Source organism: Chiloscyllium punctatum, chromosome 16 (assembly GCF_047496795.1).
Source record: "Chiloscyllium punctatum isolate Juve2018m chromosome 16, sChiPun1.3, whole genome shotgun sequence".
In the NCBI taxonomy this organism is placed as follows: domain Eukaryota; kingdom Metazoa; phylum Chordata; class Chondrichthyes; order Orectolobiformes; family Hemiscylliidae; genus Chiloscyllium; species Chiloscyllium punctatum.
This window is the reverse complement of record NC_092754.1, coordinates 4,614,835-4,629,124: the sequence shown is the minus strand read 5'-3', so window position 1 is coordinate 4,629,124 and position 14,290 is coordinate 4,614,835. Positions and strand designations below refer to the sequence as shown.

General features: G+C 43.8%; 1 protein-coding gene across 12 annotated transcripts in view; it reads right to left on the bottom strand.

The window, feature by feature from the left end:
• The window catches only part of casz1 (castor zinc finger 1), a 390,214-nt gene extending 388,810 nt beyond the window's left edge, over nt 1–1,404 (bottom strand). For 10 of the 12 annotated variants that reach the window (XM_072586051.1, XM_072586063.1, XM_072586065.1 and 7 more), the window contains exon 1: nt 1,230–1,404. The gene's annotated coding sequence lies outside the window, so the exon portion shown is untranslated. Of the gene's footprint in view, nt 1–70; nt 125–533; nt 1,028–1,229 lie in introns of those variants that run through there. The other 2 variants (XM_072586052.1, XM_072586053.1) reach the window with 2 other exon arrangements.
• Nucleotides 1,405–14,290: the final 12,886 nt, after the last annotated feature.

Below are 14,290 nucleotides of genomic sequence, written 5' to 3'. Positions count from 1 at the left end.
GCCGTCCCCACCAACTGACGCAAACTGCGAATCACGCTCCACATTCTGAAAATGCCATTATAAAAATAACCTTGTTTGCTTTTCTGTTAGTGCGCGCACCAAATCATCTGCACTTCCACGGCTTGTGTTCGCTCGCACCAAACTTTCTATTGAAGTCAAGGAGGTCACACAAAAAAAAGAAACAAAACTCAGCAGTCTGCACGTTCCCCCAGAATAGAGAATAAACCCCCTTTTCCAGCAACAATGAAATCCCACAGGTCAAGCTTTGCCGGGAAGAAAGGCTGACCTCCTATGTACCCACCCCCCCCCCCCCCCAATTCCTCTATCTAACCCTCCATACGAACGACCACGCCAATGTGCATCACAGTTCATTTCCTCTCTCTAAACTTAGAGACGGTAAGATATAACCCCCCCCCCCCAGTCAGCCTCTGAGAGTCTTCTCGTAATAACGAGTCACCCCCTCCATTTCCAAAACAGAAACCTATCTACAGAAACGTATCAATATTTAAGACAAGATGGTAAATTAAACTCACCTCGTCCCCATGAAGACACACGCAGTCACCGTTCTAATCCACAAACCCTTGTCAAGACGAAACGAATAAAACTCAAGAGTTGATTGTGTAAGAAACTAGGGGGCAAAGGAAAATCGCTGCTTCCCACTGGTTGCGAGATCACAGTAAACTCTTATTTTCATCCGTGTCACTCCTGTCACTGACAAGGTTCCCTTTTTTGCTAATAATTAAGAGAAAAAGGAGCGAATCCGCGCAGATGCCATTTAAATTCAAGTTGAGTGAGCGATGGAAAAAAAACAAAATGCCTATTGCAGACAGATAGATATCACCCAGCTAGACAGAAAGCCAAGATCAAATTAAAGTCACATCAATTAGGAGAAAACATTTTTATTCGCTTCTCTGTCGGTTGCAGTCCCCAACTTTGCAAAACCCCAATTTAGTTGTGAACAAAATAAAAGGTGAGGTTAAGACATAGAATCTTAAATATATATTTTAAATCCTGATTTTAAACTTAAGCTAATGGATTGATCGCACACACACAGATACACATCATGTTGTGCACAGAACAGTAAGATCATATTAAACTGGCAGCATTAACAGCGAGACATGTACAACACACTTATCCCTGCTCTAAAACCCCAGTGCTATTGTCAAGCTCCTTCTTCCCAAACAATTCATTGATTTGGGGTTTGAAAAGGGGAGATCTGAGATTGTTACCTGCAGTTGGGCTGCTTTCGGTGACTTTTCGATGTGTCTTGTGTTAGGATGGTTGGGGTTTTTGGAGCATGCGCGATGAACTTGGTTAGGGTTTTTTTTTCCGTATTATTGAATTTTGTTCATTTCTCCAACTCGGCGGCGGCGCCTCGCGGGAAAACCCGGCCTGGATCAGGGATCCGCGCTGGAGCGGATTGGAGCGCGCCGTGTTCACACCACACCCACCCCCTGGCCCCGCCCACCCGCCCGTTTGATACAGCGTGTCGTCATGGAGATCGAACGCGGAGACAGCGAAAGGGGCGTGGCCGCTGGCGTCAGGAACTCCCGCGCACGGACCGCCGCTTTCCAAGTGCAACCAGAACCTGCAGTACGTCCAGTGCGGACACACAGGAAATCATCAGCAGTTGGGAGTAGCAGCACGCCATGTCACTGTCTGTGGATGTTGGCCAACGGCACTGAATCTCTACAGTGGGGTAGCAGGCCCCTCTGGACCACATCGAGGAGTACCCCACCCAAATCCACCACCCCATCCCTGCATTCCCCATGGCTGACCCACCTAACCTGGTTCAAAATCACACCCACTGTCAGGTTAGAGACAGGTACCTCGCTCTGAAAGCTTGTGACTTCAAACAAACCTGTTGGACTATAACCATGATTTGAAGATGCTGGTGTTAGACTGGGGTGTACAAAGTTAAAAATCACACAACACCAGGCAATAGTCCAACAGGTTTAATTGGAAGCATAGTAGCTTTCGGAGCATCGCTCCTTCATCCTTCACCTGATGAAGGAGCGATGCTCCGAAAGCTACTGTGCTTCCAATTAAACCTGTTGGACGATAACCAGGTGACTTTGTCCACCCTCTCTTCACACTGTGGGTAATATAACACAGCCAATCCACCCTAACCCACACATCTTTTGACTGTGTGAGGAATCCAGCGCACCCTGAGGGAAACCAGTGCAGACACAGAGAGAAGGTGCACACTCCACACAGCTGAGGGTGGGATTGAACCCAGGTCCCTGGTGCTGTGAGGCAGCAGTGCTAACCACTGAGCCACCATGCTGCCTGTGCTTTATTCCCCTCACAACCTCATTTCCATTAACTTCTCACTGACACCCCCAACTCTTTTTGAATGAGTATTGCATCCTTTGGTAATTTCAACATTCTTTATTCATTTGTATGGTGTGAGCGTATCTGGTTGGGCATTGAACTATTGCCCTAATTGCCCTTGAACTGTGTGGCTTGTATTTCAGACAGCAGTTAAGAATCAACCACATTGCTGTGGTCTGGAGTCACATGTAGGCCAGACTGGGATCGCTGATTCCTTTCTGTAAGAAGAGCATTACTTACAGACATTTGAAAAACATTATTTTCCCCTTCCCTTTGTCAATGAATGTGTATCTTTTTGCCATTTCCAAAGACTTCCTTTCCTCTTCCCTTCTATTTATGGCCCGTTTGATTTAATATTACAGCATTTGCAGTTTTATTCTTTTTTTCTCTCTCTGTAGCTCTTTTATCCCTGCCTGCTATGTTTTCTCCTTTGGCAGGCCAAGATTATTGAGTGTATGACCAGCCTCCACCTTGTAATTAATGTCCAGAGGAGATACAGGCCAGAAACAACAGGTCAAAGTGAAATTTTTTGAAAAATATAATGGCAACAATTGCAAATGAACATAGAACATTACAGCGCAGTACAGGCCCTTCGGCCCTCGATGTTGCGCCACCCTGTCATACTAATCTGAAGTCCACCCCACCTACACTATTCCATGTACGTCCATGTGCCTGTCCAATGACAACTTAAATGCACTTAAACTTGGCGAATCTACTACAGTTATAGGCAAAGCATTCCATACCCTTACTACTCTCTGAGTAAAAAAACTGCCTCTGACATCTGTCTTATATCTATCTCCCGTCACTTTAAAGTTGTATCCCCTCGTGTTTGCTGTCCCCATACTTGGAAAAAGGCTCTCCCTGTCCACCCTATCTAACTCTCTGATTATCTTGTATGTTTCTATTAAGTCACCTCTCAACCTTCTTCTCTCTAACGAGAACAGCCTCAAGGCTCTCAGCCTTTCCTCGTAAGACATTCCATCCATATCAGGCAACATCCTAGTAAATCTCCTCTGCACCCTTTCCAAAGCCTCCACATCCTTCTTATAATGCTTGAAAGTGAGCAGATGTGTGTTGATTTTTATGCAGTGAAACACTAAAAGCAGAGATTGATTAATTTTATCTAAAATCTGCTTTATCATAGCTCATGCTAAGCACAAGAAACTAGGGCTTTACTTCCACTAGGACGTAACTGCCCATGGTATTAGTACCATCATCCCGTTACCCAATGGCTGACATTGTTTCTGTCAAACTTGACTTTCTGGAGTCAATGTCATATTGGGGTGGCATGTTTGCAGCTTTTCTTGATGTAGGAAAATCGATGTTTTGGGCAAAAGCCCTTCATCAGGAATCGGGTATTTGCCGGAAACGTTGATTTTACTGCTCCACGGATGCTGCCTGACACCACACTCTTGGTTCTAATCTCCCACATCTGCAGTACTCACTTTAGCCTAGGTTTTCCAGCTGAGTCTACTTTTTTCAATTTCCTCTCCAACTGGTGATCTCTGGTCCTCTTCTTCAAAAGACAGCACAATCAACAAAACCCTCACATCTCATGCATTTGGCTGATGGCTTAAAGTGTCAATCAACACATGACATTGGGTGACTATTTAGACACAACGCTGGCAACTCTGTGCTATACTTGATGTTCCACTGGTCTGTATTTTCCAAACACACCCGCCCCCCCCCCACCCCCATTTATGAAGGAGCTAAAATGTAATTCAGTAGCACATTATGATTATTGTAGAATATTTAGGTTTTAATAATATCGGTCATTGTCAAGAGGATAGTTGTGTATAAGGTCTTCTGCATCACTTGATTTCCTACTATACACAAAGCAGAGACCTGCTGAAAGAATACAAACTTCATATTTCTATCTTGATCTCAGCTGTGAACATTGTGCCAATTTTAAAGAGGGTTTCATCTTAAGCAATCTGCCCTTTTTGATTTCATTTTTCCTGTCGTACTGTCCCTAATTTCCAGAAAGCATGAATTCCTCACTCATTGCTGTTCCACAGGCTATGATTCATTGACTCCTGCTTGGTTGCACCTACTGATCCATTGACTTGTTTCTGGTCACTTTACATCAATGAGAATCCTGATGGTGAGTGCCAAGAGGTTATGTAATGATGTGGGAGGGGTAGGGGGGTGCGGTGGGGGAGGAGGCACGGGTTGTCACAGCTAATCCTGAGCTGGAGTATAACATTGTACTGCAGCAGTGCAGCACTTGCTCACTATGACATCAAAGTGTCAGCCATCAAATCACTGGAATACATAAACCTCTAAGTCTGAGGTGAGAGTGCTACTGACTGTGTTGGTGCTGACACCACAGTTAATTCCGCAATGATTGGGGTTCAACCTGGGAACTTTCTTAATCAGCACAGTCCCTCTGACCTCTGGATAACCCCCCAGTCATTGGGGAAGCCCTTAATTTGGTTCGTCCCAAACACTTGGCACAAACATTTGTTCGGGGCTACTGTGCCTTTAACTGAATGATGATTATTTCAGATCCTGTACGCCGTTAAAAGCCAAGCGGATGGAGTGCTCTTAAAAAAAATCTCACTGACCAGCTCTTGAGTGGTGACTTCCTTGGTCTAACCCCCCAGAGTGTAGTTGTGTGCCCTTTGTAATAAGTAAAAGCATTAAAATAACACAGAAAACAATGAATTACAGTGAGTGCAACTTGCAAGCCAGCTATGGTGATAAATTACTCTAGTCCTCCAGTACATGTTCAGAGCAAGTAAGCAGTGTGATGATGACTTTTATTGCACCAGCACAGGAGTTAAATATATAACACACATAACATTGAATATTATGTTCCTAATCCTATTACTTACATCTGTATCCTCTGGCTTGAGCCTGCTGTGGGAGTGAAATGTCCGACAGTCACACCGGAATGAAGGCTGGACATGTTTATCTCACTCTGTCACTCAAAGCATCACATAATAGATAGTGAAGAGAGATGGTAAGAATTAGGGACTTTAGAAGGCATAATGGGTTAGAATACTCTGCTGTTGCTTCTGGGACCCAAGTTAAGATCCAAGACAGGCTAATGGAATGAAGTGTCTTTTATCTTTTGACTGCGAAGGTCAAAAGTAAGTGAGTTTGACCAGATTCCTTTCCTAGTGATTGGAGATCCTCAGCACAGAACTGCCTGTTTATTCAAGCACGCTTGACATTAAGCTGACTGTCTTTAATCTGAGAAGCCACAGTCACACTGTTACAACAGCAGGGACTCTGCTGGGACTGAGGCTGACAATTCAGTATGTCGCTGGATAAAGTAAAGGGACCCACACACCACATTCGATCTGTGAGGTGCCTAAGCTGAGGGAGCACTTAAACGTCATCTGGTGCAGAAAAAGAAGAGTTAATTTTTCAGAGTTCCAACTCAACAAATCCCTGCACCTTTAGAAAAAGCCTCCAAACTCGTTTGCAAATCAGTTGAGAAATGAGAATCAACTTAAATACTCGTAAATATTTTAGAGAAGAGCTGCAATACCATTTAAGTTAGGTGTTTTAGCGAGTATAGCCGACAGCAATTAGAGAGGTAATTTAGAGATTGCCCCATGTAACATTATTGGCTGACTGTGCTGTATACTGGCTTCCTAAGTTGAAATCTCTCAAAGTAAAGGTAGGGTTTCTAATTGTTTGAGGCAAACACATTGATTCATGACATCTGTTAAAATCTCAACAGGATGGCGACAGCTCAGCAGGAGGCCAGTCAGCCCACTGTGTCTGTGCTGGCCCTCTGCAAGAGCAACTCAATGAGTCTCACTCCTTTGCCTTTCCCTATAGTCCTGCAATTCTTTACTCTTCAGGTCAACTTCCAGATCATTCATGAAAGCATCAAGTGAACCTGCCTCCCCACACTCTCAGACACTACATTCCAGACCCTAACTCCGCAAAAGTGATTAATCTCATTTAACATTTGGTTCTTTTGCTGATGAAATCCAACTAACATTCTTGCTTTTTGACCCATGGGAGCTGTTTTTCTCTATCTACCTTGTCCAATCTGGTCATAGTTCTGAATGCAGTCTCTCTATCAACACACTGGTCAACCTCCTATTCTCTAAGGACAAGAGCTCCAGCTTTTCAATCTGTCCAGAGAATTGAAGCCCCTCATTCCCATAAATCACTTCTGCTCCTAGTCTAATGATTTCATATTCTCCCCAAATTAGACATTTTTGAGACAAATTGGTGGGTAAATCTAGGTCACTGAAAGGCTTCCAATTTGCATGAGGTATCCTTTCTCTGGGGACTTGGGCCATTTCCTATCATTCCCTTTATATCCCACACCTCCAAGCTTTGAAAACATTCCAATAACCTGTTATAGAGTGGTAAGGTTCTATGAGTTGTTTCAGACTGTTATTGTATAAATATATTAACGACAACAATGATAACTGATGTAAATTGTCCACTGAAGTCCCACTCTCTGCAGGGACTAAAGTCACTGAATGTGAAGATTAGAAATAAGAAAGAAAAGATTTGCATTACTATAGCACCTTTCATGACCTGAGGACATCCCAAAGCATTTTACAGCCATCGAGGTACTTTTCATGTGCGGTTGCTGTTGAACTGCAGATCATGACAATACTTCTTTTATTTGACCTTAGTAGTTCCAGCAAGCTGTGCTCATAAATTGACTCCCAAATGCACTTCAAATAATGGGGTCAATTTCCTGTAACCCACCTGCCACCAGGGTGAATTATGGGACTGCAAAATTGGATACAAATTTCAAATGAATGGAGACTGGGAACATACAATGTGTGCAGACTGCTTATATGGCATGGCTGACCAAAGCATGTTCTGCATTATCAAACAAGTATTGTCTAACATTGATGCCAAGTATCTGTATCCTTCCTTCAGTTCAGAGGAACATGGGGTTTCATTTTTGTGAGATCCAAATATTTCAACAACTTTTGGTAGTTGGGTGATGGCCTAATGGTATTATCACTAGATGATTAAATCCAGAGACCAAGGTAATGAAGTGGGGACCTGGATTCAAATGCTGCCATGGTGAAATTCAAGTTGAGTAAGCATCTAGAATCCTGATGAAAGGCTTATGCCCAAAACATCAACTGTCCTGCTCCTTGGATGCTGCCTGACCTGCTGTGCTTTTCCAGCACCACACTCTCTGACTCTGATCTCCAGCATCTGCAGTCCTCACTTTCTTCTAGAGTTAAAAAGTCTAACAATGAAACAATGGTTGGGGAAAAATCCATCTGGTTCACTAATGTCCTTTAGGGAAGAAAGATTAGATTAGATTACTTACAGTGTGGAAACAGGCCCTTCGGCCCAACAAGTCCACACCGCCCCGCTGAAGCGCAACCCACCCATACCCCTACATCTACCCCTTACCTAACACTACAGGCAATTTAGCATGGCCAATTCACCTGACCTGCACATCTTTGGAGTGTGGGAGGAAACCGGAGCACCCGGAGGAAACCCACGCAGACACGGGGAGAATGTGCAAACTCCACACAGAGAGTCGCCTGAGGCGGGAATTGAACCAGAGTCTCTGGCACTGAGGCAGCAGTGCTAACCACTGTGCCACCATGCCGCCCACAAAGTTGCTGTCCTTCCCTCATTTGGCCCCCACGTAACTCCACACCCTTAGCAATGTGGTTGACCTTTTATATCCTCTGGGGAATGGGACAATAAAGGCTAGCCTAGTCAGTAGCACCCACATCCCATGACTGAATGAATAAAGACATTTTCTTTACTTTTAGAGATTTTAATCCCAGAACTTTGATACCTAGATTTATAGTTGTTCCAGTGAGAATTATGGCTATCGGAATGCCAAAGATTATTCTCTTCCTTGTTGTGTTGCTTGAAGAAAAAAGACAACTGCAGCTCCGCCCTGAGGTTGATTGTAACAGACTGGATGGCGTCACCCATTCTCACCCACATCTATCAAAGTAGATACAGGCAAACCTACCTGGGATTGATGGAGCTGTACCTACAGCCACTTTATGAAGGAGCAGAGGAGCACTGGTGCCAATTGCTTAGGGCTCCCAGTTATCTCCATTACCACAGTCAAGGTCACCATTACCTGGAATGATTATGTCTTAAACTCATTCGAAGCTGGCTTTAGGGACTCCATCAGTCCACACCCATTCATCTCTCTCACAAGGGGGCATACCCTTTCAGTGCCCACCCTGTCAAGTTCCATCAGGATCTTATGTATTTCAATAAGATAACATAAAGGGAGAGACCACCGATAGCAAAGCAAAGAGCTGCCGGACATTCACAGGAAATTTGATAGGTGTCTTTATAAAGAACCCAATGCTTTGACTGTTTGTGAGGCATCTTCAACGAAAACTCCTTCACAAAAAATGGTCATAATTTGCTGTCCCCAACACTCATTGCACACTGTGTCCCAGTCATCCAGAGAGACCCAGCTATGGACTAACTGGAAGAGGAAGAGGATGAGAAGGACCATACACATCCCAGAGGCAGAATAATAAACTATCAGCTTGACCAAAAATGCCCATTCTAAAATATTGGTGCGGCCACATTGTGATAGTTTCCCATTCATGAGGCCATTCATCAGGTAAATTTCCAACATTGGCTTAACTCAACCAGCATGGATTCCAGTCCTCTGATTCACCAAAACACTGTTTGACTCCATCAAAAGAAAACTCCCAACACACAGTTGCAAATAATGTGCAGCAAACTTGAATTCCCTAAAAGTGAATAGTGTATATAGCACAGCGCATCCCTTGGTGATAGGGTGTATGTTGTGTAATCTATGCCTTACCCTTGTGCAGCTCTTAGCTCTGTCCCTAGGGGCAAGTGTAAGGAAAATAACTGGCTGCTGGGAGTCAGTGAGAAGCTCCAGGGATTGAAGGCTCTCTTTGTGCTGAGTCATGAGATATCTCTGCAACGATGCTCCCACATCTGGTGCTAAAATAGCCAAAAGCTCCTGTCTACTTTCCAATGTATATTTAAAGGTGCTGGTTTATCTGGGATGGGAGCGGGGAGGGGTTGCTTGTTAGATACACATAGTGCCACCCTCAAAGATAACACTCAAGGCCTTTCTGCAAAGGGCTCTCTCACCTCCACTGAATGTTGGGATAGCAGCAGGATTAGGTACATTTCCACAGCTGACAGTGATCCAATCGGCCACATTGAAATCTTTATGTATTCATATCCACTTTTTAAAGAATTACGTGCAGCTAAAACACCTTTCTCCAGCAACAGATTGTTTTCTATGGCTAGGAGAAAGACGTTTTAAAAATTGAACAAAGAGATGAATTCTTAATGGCAATAGAGATCACTTTGCAGAAAAGCAAGTGCTACTTATTTTAAATTAAAGTTAGTGCAATTATTGCATCCAAAATGTCATATAACACATGAGATCAAATGTCAAAAAAAAACCTGTGACTCTCCCCACCCCCATTCATTAGATTTTGTGTGTTTAACATTCGAATTCCTAATGAGGATTTTAGGTTTTTCTGTTCAGCTTCACGAGAAATGAAGGAATGTTGGATATATTGACAGCTACATGTGTAAGCCCATGTTAGACTGTACTTTCCATGTAATACTGTTTTTCCACTTATAAACATATTCAGGGAATTACATCCTATGCTCTTTAGACTGTTGATAGTGCTTTTTTATTTCAAAATGTACTTTATTCATAAATTATCTATAAGTAAATAAAAAAAAAGTACAAAAGCAGTTCAGTACAGACATTGCAGAAGATACAGTACAATTTTGACATTCCTTAATAGGGCTTCAATCCAGATGCAACAACAGGCATTTTCTATACATGACAAGAACACTTATAAGGGGTTCTCAAACTTAACAGACCCTGCTATGTTTCGGCACAAAGACCTCAGACAGTGGTCCTTCCCCACTGCGCCTTGGCAGCAGCTTCCCCAGGCTTTAGTGTATCCCTCAGCACATAGTCCTGGACCTTGGAATGTGCCGCTCTGCAACACTCGGTCAGGGTCAACTCTTTGTTCTGGAAAACCGATAGTTTTGGGCAAACCAAAAAGTGTCTTTCACCAGGTTGACGGTTCTCCAGGTTCCGGGGTTTATAGTTTTGCTCAGTTCACATCCCAGGGAAACCTATAGAGCACAGGGTGTTGTGTCAGGGTGCTGCTTGAGACAGACCCTGACAAAACAGTGCTTGCTCTGTCCCATTGCCTCTGGTCAGCACTGGGATGACCTCACCTAGAGATCCACATGTATGGAGGTTCTTTTCCCACTTACCCTGTTAGGGTCGAGTGACCTACAATTCTCAATCTTGCGGAACAACCATTTTCATTTGCATTCTGATGAAAGGTGACTGGACTCGAAGCGTTAACTCTGTTTCTCTCCCCTCAGATGCTGCCAGACCTGCTGAGTTTCTCCTACACTTTCTGTTTTGGTTTCAGATTTCCAGCAGATCTTTTATTTTGACCATTTTCATTGAGTTGCTCAGTGAACCCATTGCAGCCTTTTCAGAAATGTTTCTTATATCACAATTCCAGAAAATCCCATCTGTTGGCCAACTCAGGTTCAGGGTTAACTGTGAATGCTAAAATGAGGCTGATTTTAGGATATCCTATGAGAATGACTTAGAGCTACTTCAATAAGCTCTCAACTTCCTGCTTCAGTGCTAGGGCCAGGTAAACAACCCTGTTGCATTCTGGAGTTGCATTTACCTCGAGTATCTCAATTCTGTCCAAGCCTGCAAGAATATAACTGACCAGGTCTGGAGGAGTTAAAGTTTACTTTAAACAAAGACATCAAGTTTGGAGGAGAGGTTTTCTATCAGGATCTATGGGATATAATACATTGAAGTATCTCTGAGAGTAGCCCTCAATAAAAATGACACAAATTATAAGAATGAATGGAAGATAAAACATTACCTTGAAGTCTTACAGAATTAAACACATTTTTGCACGCAGAATGGTTATGCAAATGAATGAGAAGTAATATCATTGTCTTTAATGAAGTCCTAATGCTGATCTGAACCAAGCTGCTATCTTTAAAAAGTGGGTCTAAAATAAAGTGGGAACTGAAACGCATCAGATGTGACTCGTTTATAAAAGGATCACCCTGATAAGACATAAAGCCAAGTGATAACAATGACCACTGAAATAATAAACCACAATGATTCAGATTCCTTGTCCCTTCAGTTAATGAGTCACATATAAGTAATTGAAGTGACTAGTAGCAGTGCCTGTTGTAAGACACATTCAGCTATTAAACTCTATCCTATTTGACTAATGTTCAAAGATAAAGAGAGTCTTATGTCAGCTGACAGAAGTTAAATGGGACTTGTACCAGTAATTTTGATCAGTGAGCTCAGGTACACCCGCCTGAATTCACGACAGTTATTCAACCACTGGAGGAGAAAGAAACTGTTACCCCTTGTGTTCTGGGTTGTTTGCGAAAGGATAATATTTTAACACGATCTTTCATGTTCAAACTTGGCTTCTGCCAACACCCTTGTTAATTATATCATAGAGTCATACAGCACCGAACCAGACCCTTCAGTCCATGCTGACCAAGTGTCCCAAATTAAACTAGTCACACTTGCCTGCATTTGGTCCATATCCCTCTAAACCTTGCCTACTCAGGTACCTACCCAAAACTCTTTTCAATGTTGTAACTGTACCTGCATCTACCACTTCCTCTGGTGGTTCATTCCACACATGAACCACCCTTTGCATGAAAATGTTGCCCCTCAGGTGCCACTTAAACCTTTCTCCTCTCACCTGAAAAATATACCCCCTAGGTTGGAACTCCCCCATCCTGGGGAAAAGACCTTTGCTGGTCACCTTATCTACGCCCCTCATGATTTTATAAATCTCTGTAAGGTCACCCTTCAGCCTCCTAAGGTCCAGGGAAGAAAGTCCCAGCCTATCCAACCTCTTATAACTCAAACCCTCCAGTCCTGGCAACATCTGGTCAATCTTTTCTGAACCCTCTCCAATTTAATAATATCCTTCCTACAGAGATGCACAAGCATGTTTCTCACTAACAGAATACAAAGTCAGGTGATAACGTAGAGTATAGAACAGTCTAACACAGTACAGGCCCTTCAGTCCTTGATGTTGTGCCAACCTTTTATCCTACTCTGAGATCAGACTAACCTACATACCCTTCATTTTACTATCATCCATGTGCCTATCCAAGAATCACTTAAATGTCCCTAATGTATCTGACTCTACTACCACCGCTGGCAGTGCATTCCACACACCCACCACTCTCTGTGTAAAGAATCTACCCCTGACATTTCCCCTAAACCTTCCTCCAATCGAGTGGCATGGTGGCACAGTGGTTAGCACTGCTGCCTCACAGCACCAGAGACCCGGGTTCCATTCCCGACTCAGGCGACTGACTGTGTGGAGTTTGCACATTCACCCCGTGTCTGCGTGGGTTTTCTCCCACAGTCCAAAGATGTGCAGGTCAGGTGAATTGGCCATGCTAAATTGCCTGTAGTGTTAGGTAAAGGGATAAATGTAGGGGTATGGGTGGGTTGTATGTCGGTGTGGACTTGTTGGGCCGAAGGGCCTGTTTCCACACTGTAAGTAATCTAAACCTTACAATTATGCCCCTGTGTCAGCCGTTTCTACCCTGGGAGAAAGTCTCTGACTATCCACTCTATCTATGCCTCTCATCCTTCTTCACTCCAATTAGAAAAGCCCTAGTGCACTCAACCTTTCTTCATAAGACATGCCCTCCAGTCCAGGCAGCATCCTGGGAAATCTCCTCTGCACCATCTTAAAACTTCCATATTCTTCCTATAATGAGGCAACCAGAATTGAACACAATATTCCAAGTGTGGTCTAACCAGTGCCCTATAGAACTGCAGCATAACTTGTGACTCTTAAACTCAATCCCCCTGCTAATGAAAGCCAACACACCATAGGCCTTCTTAACAATTCTATCAACCTGGGTGGCAACTTTGAGCAATCTATGGACATGGACCCCAAGATCCCTCTGTTCCACCACACTGCCAAGAATCCTGCCCTTAACCCTGTATTCTGCATTCAAATTTGATCTTCCAAAATGAATAACTTCACACTTTTCCAGGTTAAACACCATCTGGCAGTTCCTAGCCCAGCTCTGCATCCTGTCAATGTTCCATTACAGGAGAAAGTGAGGACTGCAGATGCTGGAGATCAGAGCTGAAAATGTGTTGCTGGAAAAATGCAGCAGGTCAGGCAGCATCCAAGGAACAGGAGAATAAGGGCTTATGCCCGAAACGTCGATTCTCCTGTTCCGTGGATGCTGCCTGACCTGCTGCGCTTTTCCAGCAACACATTTTCAGCAATGTTCCATTACAACCTACAACAGCCCTCCACGCAATCTACCACTCCACCAACCTTCGTGTTATCGGTAAATTTACTAACCCACTCTTCCACTTCCTCATCAAAATCATTTGCACAAATCATAATGTGGGTGGCATGGTGGCTCAGTGGTTAGCACTGCAGCCTTACAGTGCCAGGGGCCCCAGTTCGATTCCAGCCTCAGGCGACTGTCTGTGTGGAATTTGCACATTCTTCCTGTGTCTGCATGGATTTTTTCCCACAATCCAAAGATATGCAGGTCAGGTGGATTGGCCATGCTAAATTGTCCATAGTGTTAGGGGCCTTAGTCAGGGGAAATATAGAGAAGTAAGGGATTGGGTCTGGGTGGGTTACTCTTTGGAGGGTCAGTGTGGACCTGCTGGGCCGAATGGCCTGCTTCCACACTGTCGGGATTCTAAGTAATACCAAAGAGTAGAGGTCCCAGAACCAATCCCTGTGGAACACTAGTGGTCATCAAGCTCCAGGCTGAATACATTCCATCTGGCACCACCCTGGTGGTACCACAGTAGATAGAGTGATCTTATTTTGCTGTTGGTCTTGTGAAGGTGTGAGATACCCCTCCAGCTTCAATTTTTACTCGATCCTCTTGTGGTGGCTTTGACCATGGATTGGAGCATTGTGCTATTGAACTTGTTGTACTTGGCAGA